The sequence below is a fragment of the Haemaphysalis longicornis genome, unplaced genomic scaffold (genome assembly GCF_048455015.1).
Source record: "Haemaphysalis longicornis isolate Haplotype H1 unplaced genomic scaffold, Haemaphysalis longicornis Haplotype H1 scaffold_2, whole genome shotgun sequence".
Taxonomy (NCBI): Eukaryota; Metazoa; Arthropoda; class Arachnida; order Ixodida; family Ixodidae; genus Haemaphysalis; species Haemaphysalis longicornis.
In genome coordinates this window covers 144,479,611-144,489,720 of record NW_027526295.1, presented here as the reverse complement: position 1 = coordinate 144,489,720, position 10,110 = coordinate 144,479,611, and positions in this window count along the sequence as shown.

The window sequence follows — 10,110 nt, the reverse complement described above, 5'->3', positions numbered from 1 at the left end:
ATGATCACGAAGATGGGCATAGCCACGCGCCTCGTGAAGCGGATCTCCACGCGTTCAAGGGGGATGCGCTAGGCCAGCCTCCTCCGACTGCTGCAGGCCTTCGTGGTGAGCCACGTGGCCTACGTGGGCGCCTTTCACCAGTGGAAGGCGCAAGAACGGGAGCGCATCGACGCTGCCATCCGCAAGTTCTACCGGGCGGCCCTGGGCCTCCTGAACGGCACGAGCAACGCCGCCCTCCTGTCCCTGGGGGTCCAAACACCCTGGCGGAGATCAGCGAAGCGCAGCGCGTATCGCAGCTGGAGCGCTTGGGCAGCACCACGTCCGGGCGCAAAGTCTTGCAACGGGTGGGCCTCCGCCCGCCCCTCGGTCCCGCGGCGGAAGACGAGCTGGTCCCGCTGCGAGACGACGTCGCACGCCGTATCGTAGTGCCTCCGCTCCCGAGGAACGTGGACCCGGAGCGAAACGTCGAACGCCGGTCGGCGCGGGCGGGCGCGCTCGCCAGAACGTACAACGAGGACGAGGGAGCGGTGTTCGTGGACGCGGCCGAGCACCGCGAGCGGGCCGACACCTTCGTGGCGGTGGTCCTGAAGGCCACCTCAGGAGAACTGCTCAACGCCGGGAGCGTGCGGGCCGCGACCGCCCGGCATGCCGAGGAGGCGGCGATCGCCTTAGCCCTGACCCTGCCCGGCACGCGGACCGTCCTCAGCGACTCCAAGTCGGCGATCTCCAACTTCGCGAGGGGCACGGTGTGCAGGAGCACCGCGCGGCTCCTCTCTCGGATCCGGGAGGGGGCCGCCAACAGCACGAGCATCCGGTGGTTTCCGGCCCACGCGGGCCGGGAGCTGCCCAACGGCCACCACAACCGCAACGAAGAGGCGGACGCCGCGGCCCGAGTCCTCGCCACGTGCCGGACCGCGCCCCTCCGCCTCGACCGAACCCCGGAAGACTCCGGGGAGGAAGCAGACGATGACCACGACGAAGACGCAGGGGAGCCCCTCGTCGCCTACGGCGAAGTGCCCCGGTGGTACAGACGCAAAAGAGGGACTTTTCCGCCTCCACACCCCGGCCTGTCCAGGGAGGAGGCGGTGCTCCTGCGGCAGTTACAGACCGAGACCGTGCTCACGCCGGCGCTGGCGCGCCACGTGTGCCCGGAACTCTACGAGCGGACCGAGTGCTGCGTGTGTGCGCGAGTGCCCGCGGACCTGGCCCACATCATGTGGGGCTGCGACGAACAGTGCGCGCGCGACGGAGGCGACCACCTCCCGCCGGACATTCGCGAGTTGATCGGCTCCCCGGAGCACGGCAACCAGCTCAGGGCCGTCCAGCGGCTCGAGGCAGCTCTTGCGCTGCAACGGCGAAAGGAAAGCCAGCGCCCCTCGCCTCCCGGCCCCCGCGGGGGTCGAGCGGACGGCGACGGCGCGTGCGATTCGAGTAACCCGCGCGGCCGGCCGGGCACGACGCCTCGGGCTCCGCCCGCTACCTAGCGCAGGTAGTTAGACGAGGTGCGGCGAAGCCCTGCGTGGCCTGACCCGCACCTTTCTCGCAGGACGAATCAATAAAGGTCATTTCTCTCTCTCTCTCTCTTCTACCACGTGACCTATGCTGTGAGTTCATAGAACACATTGAGCGTCCTTACGACACACTGCAGCACTTCGTGATGGCACGCGTTGGCAAGAGTCGTCACCCTGCAACGGCGCTGCATCTCCCCCGGTCACAGGTTGATCACACGCCTTACCACACAATGAAATGGGAGCCGCGCAGACCGGCTTGTAGCACTGCTCGCGCCCTAGCAACGGGCCTCCGAGCCGACAGCGAAGCAACCTCCCACCACCAGCCGGCTTCAATGAACGTCATCCATCCACCTTCCATTACTCCATGTTGGCTGCGCTCTGCCACTCTACTCCTGGGGATCCCACCACCCCTCTAAATATAGTGGTCTTGCCACCCCGCCCACTGTTTTACCCTGAGAACGCTTTGCTCAGTGGAGTACATTTTAAAACTTTACCGTGTTAAAGCGCAGCAGAACCATTACTCCATGATCTGCAAGCACCTACAGTCCAGATTAGCATCTACTTTGGAACGAGTTCAGGGCCGTTCTCCTCCCGCGCTACTGTCGGTGCCTAAAATCGCCCGAACCAGCCTCCCAGCCTTGCACCACCACTGTCCAGGTCCTCCTGCCTCGCACCACCAGCTGGCATCGACAGTACCTCGCCGTGAAAACACCCCGACCAGTACGACTATTCTATTTCCAGCGGGCGGCAGCTCGGAGGCAATGACGATGAAGGACTTCGCATTACAGTCAACTGAAGCTGCGCTGGCTCCCCGCTTTACTGAAGCACCGAACCCGCCAACGAAGAAACCGTGTTTGCCATCTTTCCTACAAGCGGCTCCTGTGGACGCAATCGTCATTGCACCAATAGCCACGCCCTGCGTCCACACACCTGGAGACCAGTCGAAGACGGTGCTCCGCCGGCATTTCGAGCGTCCGTGATGTGGCTGACGCGTACACTCTACCAGCACGAAATACACGCAAGATGTGGTACTCGTTATGAACCACGGCGAAAGCCAGTCCCCCGTAGACCTGCTCCCACAGACTCGTATGGCGTACCGATGCTAGACCACTGACGGGAACAATGGTGTGACCGACACGGGAGTCCATTCGACAAACCATAGCCAGATGACTCTAGGATGTAGCTTTGACATGACCAGCAGTGATGAGTGGACGCAAAGATTGCGAGGCCCAAGTTCAGCAGGTCCAAAGGGTCAGCCACGGGTTAAGCTCCCCGCCAGCAGTCATTTGCGCCGTGAAGCAAAGGGGCCATGAAAACAAAATTCAAGTTCGGTTTATTCAAAAGATTTGGTCTTTTTTAATACCTCCAGTGCTTGCCTGGTAGAAAACGATGCTTTATTCACTGAGAAATTAAACAATCTACGCGAAAATTTCGATTCTGCTATTAAATACTGCATGTGTTTCATGTCGTCTGCGAGGACGTATCAAGAGCAGGTGTTCAAGCGAACGGTAGTGCGCTCTTTACTCTGTGCGAAATGCGAAAAGCCTACTTTACCTTCAGTCCTCCAAGATGGCGCCACCATTGGCGGTGAGCGCGAACACAGGCGGCGCGGCGAAGCGCGCCTCCGTGACGTCAGCTTAGGGATTCTCGCATTTGTCGTCTGCTCCACTCAGGATCGCTCTCCCTGCAGTTTCTTTGCGCTCGGTCAATGTCTGATGCTTGTCCGCACCGGAATTGGCTTGTGGGTAATTTTTATCATAATAATAGGCTTAAAATCGCATACACTAGCTCATGGCGTCAATTAAAGTATAGTTTTGGATACCGCTACGGGATAAAGATTGCCGGCGCCACCCCATTCCTTGCGAAGCCGGCCCTGTGCGGAGCGCGAAGAGTCGGAGCTAGGCGTCAGCTTCTCATGTAAGCATTCGAACAAAAAGGAACAGTCAGCTGCTAATAACCGACAACAGCGAAAATGGAAGACCAAAACAAATTCTACGCCTTCAGGGCTGTCGGCTTTGGCAGAAGGCATCACGATTCCCGGTAATCATTTGTAAGGTAAAACAGTTTTTGCAACCTTGCCGAACGCTCGAACGCGTTCTGTCACATCACTTTACGTTGTCAAGGCATGAAAGTTTGCCGACATGCACTATAGACTGCAAAAACTGTAGGTTGAGTTCCAAATAACCCAGTGTGTATAACGCCCGTGCTGATTCTAAACCAGACATCTAACCAGTATGGAGGTTTATTGGGCAAAACGAGTCACGTCTTCGTTAAATTTACAGTAGCACATGTATGTTTGTTAAGACCTGGAGGGATATTTCGGAACATTTTGCACACCCATATCTTCCCGATATTCGGATATGCGTTATAGGAAAACTGCACTCAAGAGGAGGAGGAGGAGTAAGAGCAGGAGGGGAAAACATTGTTTAACAATAAATCGTTCTGGTTTGTGGGCCGGGTCCTCAGTCCAGTACAAGAGAGTAAAAGTAATTTTCTTCAAATCATAGAACGCCATCCCGAGTAGAATAGGATTTGTTCTTCGCGCCTGGAAGGGTTGAAAATCAATAAAGAGCTACTTGGAATTCTTCTTCGGTTTCGAGTCTTGTAATCATGGTGTGCTTGTAATATATGCAGGTATACTATTTATTACGTTAGTTAGCGAGTATATCATGCCTTCAACACTGTAATCATGTCATCATTGTTGGAGTTGAGAGTCAGTTCGTTATGATAACGATATAATTACGATAGAAATTCGGAGCACAAAAGCCGCCTTCGAGTACTGTGGACCACGTTGTTTAGGGCGCGATCGCGGTAACGTAGCACAAACCTTCTCATTGTATTTGCATGTGAATAAACAAAGCACGCTGCGGACATGCACCTTCTTGCACGCAGCCGTAATGAAAGCCAATTTGTGAAGAAGGGAATGTATGCCATACAAAATGAAGGAAATATCCACACGACCTTTGTGAGGCTCCCAAAAGTCCCGAAACCTACTAATAAGAAGTTGGTGGCGGCGCAGAAAAATTAATGCGTTGGGCAGAAAAAAAAAGCAAGAAACATTAATCCGATAAAAGACAACAACGAAAGAAACAGAAGAAAGCCGCTTTATTTCTGCTGTGCGATGAGCGTGTAGAGGCCGCTGCTTGGTACGTAGTATTATACTCTTGAGTCTTCATAGAAGCATCTCAAAAATACTGCAGGGAAGCCTACGCATTTTGAATACTTATCGAGAAGCTCTGATCGCTGATCCTCGCGAATAAGCAAGAAAGGACGAGTTACACACGATCTTCTGACCGATACTCTGAAGAAAGTTGTTCTCTCCCTCTTCGTGTGTTGCCAACTTGTGGGGGATACAGCTTCAAATTATTCAGATGCGTCAGAAGCTGGCAAAATAACTGAGTCGCTAGAAATACGCTTTTTAACGCACGCAGGTGATGTGCTAGCCCCTTGGTCGAACTTTAAACAGGTATTTCGAGCGCTAAAGCTCTATTGTCTTTCCTGCGAAGCACAGGACTTCGCGACGTTCTTTAACCAGGACTTCATTAATGAGCGCCTCATCGTCATCTTAGTCATCATCATCATCTCTTCATCGATATCCATTTTTTCATACATCTAGGGCAGCAAGCTAGGTGCCTTTCCCCAGGGTAACCTCACCAGTATCATTAAAGACTATTCTCTCTATCGCTTACACCACTGTTGTGCGAGACAACCCTAAAGGGCCGCACTACTGTGCAGCTGTAACAAGCATAGCGGACGGAGTACCAACAGCTGTACACATTGGTGCTCCTATGTTTACAGTTAGTGTCGTAACTTCCATTGTTTTCCCCATCATTCTTACTGCGATAAAAGAATATTGTAAGCGCTTACTCGTGCACATGTGAACTACCTCAGACCGTGCTCGTCCACCATCCACCGGTGTGGTCAATCCCTCACCTAACCATAACTACTATTACACTCATCATTTGTACATAATCATCATCACAAGTCGCTTTGTTGAGGAATCACGATCTGGGAAGTAAAGGACGGAACAGTTCGATCGCCTGCCTCCCTGAGAGAAGCGTCCTGTCTCCTTACAATACAACGCAGGCAGTCGACAACAGAGGCGGTCTACGGCGGTAGCATGGTAGCAACATTTCCAAGTGAACCGTTTGCTGCGACCGTGTCGAAGGTCTTGGTACCCACGGTCACCTCGCGTTGGGCGTCGCGCTTACAACCAACCATTTTCGGCGACTTCCGCACAACGCACATGCTGCTGTCATCATTGCCGTCGTCTCGTGATTCCGGGTCAACCATACGAACCGACGCTGTGCCCGAGTTTAGTCTCTCCACCTAACCTTTACGATTCAGCCTTGATGCAATCACATTGGCACACTCACAGGGTCGAACGCCGCGCTTAGAGTACGCCGGCCCTTGTCTTACCGCCTTATCATGTGCATTGATGTGGACACGCGCGTACGCGTGCCTGTGTAACGCGCCATACCGAGCCGCTGGACCACAAAGCACAGCGGCTAGGCCACATCAGGCTGTGAAACGTCATTGCTTGTTGCGTACCACCTGCACAAAGGGTATGTTATCGAGGAGAACATGCAGCCAGGTTGTGGCTCTGGCACCCCCATCCTCAATTACCCGCGTTCACGCATAACCGGGGAACGGTAGTGTGCGTGTGATTAAGCGTTAAAGACACCGGCCAAAATGTTGCTCTGGTGAGCTATTCCTGAAGGCCCGACATAGCTCGCTCCCGAGTTTCCACCTGCTCGAGTTAACAAAGTAGTGATAGTAGAGAATCGGATAAGCTCGAGCGAAACCGGCACAATCGCGCGGGGCAGGCTTGGCAATATCCACGCTCCCAGTTGAGGTAGCTCAAGTTGAAAAACCGCGGCGGGTGCAACCATTTGCGTGCAGCGCCGTCTAGAATCTGGTCGCAATAAGCATCCCGTGGCGTGATGTAGATAACCCCGTTATTTCGTTTAAGACTCTGGCCTACCCACTAAACGTTTCTACACCCTTTTAGCCAAAAAGGGTGTATCATAAGTGAAAAAAGGGTATTAGGAGGCCTTACCCCCTTTTTCTTGAATCTCAACACCCTTTTCCTAGCTATATGCCCTTTTTGTGTGAAAAAAAGGGTGTTGATCAACTTCAACACCCTTGGTTTTTCTCAGGGTGTTGAAAGGGTGTGGAAAGGGTGTTCAGCTGTTCATTGAATAAGGCCATGCTTGGATGCATATTAGCACTGTAAAGAAGAAGACATCCCCTCATATACATCTCTACTAGCAAGAAATTTTCAAACGCAAAAAAAAAATTACGCCCACCTTCCCTCGCGGGAACTCTGGTGTGATGCAACGCATCTCATGGGGGGTTCCATTGGCGTTTTCCATCGTATTGATTACGCTTATAGCAGTAATTCTCACGCGAAGGGGAAATGGGCGGACGACCGTCGACTGAGACCGCCGGAGCACGCATGCCGCTTTATATTCACAGCGCCCGAAGGAGAGGAGAGCGCGGAGAGAGAGAGAGTACTGCACATGCGCAGCGCCGAGAGCAGCGCCGCCCACCGGCGCCTAGCAACGGAGTGAGAGGGCTGAACCCGCAGCTGTTTGGGAGAGAGTGTTCGCTATCAGAGAGAGGAGAGGAGGAGAGGCGCAGCTGTGCGGACAACGCCGGACAGACGCAGGAAGGACAGAGGGGCGAGCATAAGATGCGTTGCATCTAATAATTGCTCGTATGCAATGATCGCTCGTTTCCATATGCGGTGCACCTCATGCCCCAAGTTTGGCTTTGACACGTAAAACACCAATTTGAACCTTAAAAATTAAAAAAAGACCATAGTCATGTGGAGAAAAGGGTGTTTACCGACTGCAACACGCTTGGCTTTCTGTAGGGTGTTGAAAAGGTGAGAAATAGGTGTTCAGTTTCAAAAAAAGAACAGCGGAGCTGGGGGTCGACCTAGTTTATGTCGGTGTTGCTAACTTTTGTTATGTTTGCTAAGCTTTGCAATGTTCTTGCTAAGCTAGGATGACCGCTGATGCGTGAGACCAAGTTTTACCGGATTTTACAAGGCTATTCCAGTGTGCCCCCCCCCCCCATTGCCAGGGAATCCAAGGGGGAAACAAGTTAGGTCGGCTCCCAGCTATGCTGTTTCTCCAGCCCTGCACCAGTATTCCAAGCTGCGCCAATATTTTTGCCTTTTAGAATGCAAAAAAGACTGGTATTTTTGAAATGATACAGTGAGAGGTACAGCGAGAGACACAGTGAGACAGCATACAGGGAGAGAGGAAATGATACAGTGAAAGCCTCCCTTCATTTTCCCGCTCACCTCTCATGCTGTTCCTTTCTCATCTCATTCCTCCCTAGAGAAATCGCTAGAGGTTTGCTCAAGTCAATTTAAATTTAAAGCGTTCCACTGCTCCAAGTCGGGTGCTGCGATGCCAGCGGTGCCGCACAAAGGAGACGCGCGTGAATCGATTCACCCTACTACAACGTTTATAGAACCACGTTGCCCTACTCCACGAGCGTTCCAAGCGGGACGTGAAATCTATCTAGTGGAAGCTTTCGTTGGTGTTGCCGTTTCATTTTTTAAACGCCACCAGGTAGCGCGAGCAACCGCGGGCCGCGCCCTCCTAAAACGTTCCGTATATACGGAATTATGGGAATGCGGAGTACATTCCTAGCATAGCACAAAGCCGCCACAAAACAATAAATAATGCTGAGAAGCATATGAAAATGAAACTGTGCATGCCTATTGAAAAATTTGACACCTGTTGTAAATCTGCATGATCAATATAACCGCGAAATCATTGTCCGTATGAATTCCGTATATACGTAGTATACGGAAATCATACGGAGCGTGATTTTGCTTATTATTGAAGATACAAACACGAAAACTGTGCCAAACGTTCACATGGTTTGAACTCATATGATTCCCGTGATTGCGGAACAAATATCTACACTCATTACGCTTGGGGGCGTAACACTCCGTATGATACGGAACTTTTCAGTAGGGCGGTTTTCTGTAATTGATGTAGTATTTCATTTGCTATCGCAAGAACCAATCACCTGTAAATTTTAAATTAAGGAACACTGCAAATATCAATCATGTATTGATTTTCTGCTTTAAAATAGCGTAATGGCTTTTTCTTGTTCAACGATGTTGACAAGTATTTACATTAACACCGGACTATGACGTTTACATTTGGCTGTGGGTATATAACACTTTTGCACAGTTTCTGCTTCCCTTTGGCGGAATGGCTGAATAGAGTTACAGATAGACAGACATACAGAGAGACAGACAGACAGACAAAGAGACCAAAATTTCTGCATTTAATAAACCCAAGAAAGACTATCGTCTTAAAGACGCCCCTGTGTACGACAGTTCGGCGCACGTTAAAGATCCGCAGATGGTCAAAACAATTTGGATCCTTTAACTACGGCGCGCCTCATGGCCTGCGTTGCGCCGACGCGTTAAACCCTACAATCAAATCACTGTCTTAGCATGCACGGTGTCGTTTCCACCACAGTGCGGTGTCAATAGCATCTTGTCGCCAATCAGGCGGTCCAGTGTGACCGCTGAGCGTCAATATATGTTATCTCGTTAACGTTTTTTTCTATTGCAGACTCAGCTACTCCTCGCGTGCATGTTAGCCAGTAGCTATGCTCTCGACCACCATCACCCCGCTGGTCAGCCTGGCTACCGAGGAGTTGGCTACCCGGGCTACGCAGGGTACACAGGTCCAGCTCCGGGGGGCCCTTATGGGTCGTACGCTGTCTACGCCCCTGTACGTGGCACAACACTGCTTTTGTACTTGTACTTCTGTCGCCCTCTTCCGACTATCTCAGAGAAAACTTTCTTTAAAATAACAAGGCACTCTTTGCAACACCATTTCCGCGCAAAAGCACTAAAGTACCGCTAACCTGCTTAACTCATGGAGAAACCATATAAGTGTGCTGCGCGTGAATTCAATAGAACATGGTACTACGATGTTACTGGGTACTGATGGAGCAAATGACACGCTCGTAAGTCTTCAGGAGACGGCGATTAAACGAATCGTTGTCACACCATTACTGGGGCTTTATAGTTTAGTCTCTAAGCCTTGTGAGGGTAGCCAAGGTGTCATTGTTTCAATGAAGTTAAACTGGTAAACGCATAGAGAAATTGTGTAGATGACCTATAAGTTAACAAAACAGGCCAATAGACCAATACTTCAATTGAAACCATCGAAATATGTCGTTACAACTTTTGTTCACCGCCAGCCGTAGTAAATATACTCCAATCTTGATACGCCATTCAAACTGTGCAATTCTTGTTCTCTGTTCCAATACACTCACCTAAACGCCCCGGCCATTGCTTTTTTTTCTAGCCACCTGAGCCGTAAAACTTCGGCTATGACAATGTGGACGAGTTCGGCAACCGGTTGTGCCGCAGCGAGCAGGGCGACTCTAACAATGCGAAGACCGGCTCGTATGGCGGCTATACGAACGTGAACGGCTTGTACAGGCGAGTGAACTACGTGGAAGACGCCAACGGTTTCCGTACCACCGTGGACACCAACGAGCCGGACATGGAGCCTGGTGCAAGCGCCGACGCCGCCTTCAACGCGGAGCC